This window comes from Nannospalax galili, unplaced genomic scaffold (assembly GCF_000622305.1).
Source record: "Nannospalax galili isolate Female #2095 unplaced genomic scaffold, S.galili_v1.0 scaffold976, whole genome shotgun sequence".
Taxonomy (NCBI): Eukaryota; Metazoa; Chordata; class Mammalia; order Rodentia; family Spalacidae; genus Nannospalax; species Nannospalax galili.
The window spans coordinates 1,376,777-1,377,687 of NW_008339381.1; positions in this window are offsets into that span (position 1 = coordinate 1,376,777).

Sequence of the window (911 nt, forward strand, 5' to 3'; positions counted from 1 at the left end):
TTCACTTGATTGGTTGTTTACTTTGCTGTACATAAACTTTTTAGTTTAATGAGGTCCCATTTGTCAGTTGTTGACCATAATTCCTGAGCAACTGAAGTCTGATTTAGAAAGTTCTTTCCTACACCTAAAGATCTTGTAGGGCACTGCCTATGTTTTCTTTTAACAGTTTCAGTGTTTCAGGTTTCACATTGAGGTCTTTGTGCAGGGTGATAGACATGGGTTTAATTTCATTCTTCTACCTGTGGAGAGCCAGTTTTCCTGGCACCATTTGTGGTGGATGCTGTCTTTCCTCCACTCTGTGTTCTTGGAACCTTTGTCAAATATTAGGTAGATGGCTGAATTGCATGCAGTCATGTTTGGGATTTCTATTTTCTTTCATGCATCTACCTGTCTATTTCTTGTGCCAGTATCATATTCTTTCTCATGATTACAGCTCTGTAATATAGTTTGAGATCTGGAATAGCAAGGTAATCCCTCCAGCATTGCTCTTTGTGCTCAGGGTTGCTTCAGCTATCCTGGGTCTTTTGTGACTCCATATGAATTTAAGGATGCATTTTTCTAATTCTGTGAAATATGTCAGGGATTTTGATTTGGATTGCATTAAATCTATATATTGCTTTTCGTAGGATGATCATTTTAACAATATTAATTCTTCCAATCCATGAACATGAGAGGTCCTTCCATCTCCTGGTGTCTTCCTTAATCTCTTTCTTTAATGATTTAAAATTTTCACTGTAGAGATCTTTGGTGTCTTTGATCAGATTTATTCCAAGATATTTTAATTTTTTTTGCAGCAATTGTGAATGGGAGTGTTTCCACGTGCTCGTTCTCTGATTGCTTGTTATTGGTATATAGAAAGGCTATGATTTTGTAGATTTATTTTATAACCTGCCACTATACTGTGTTGATCA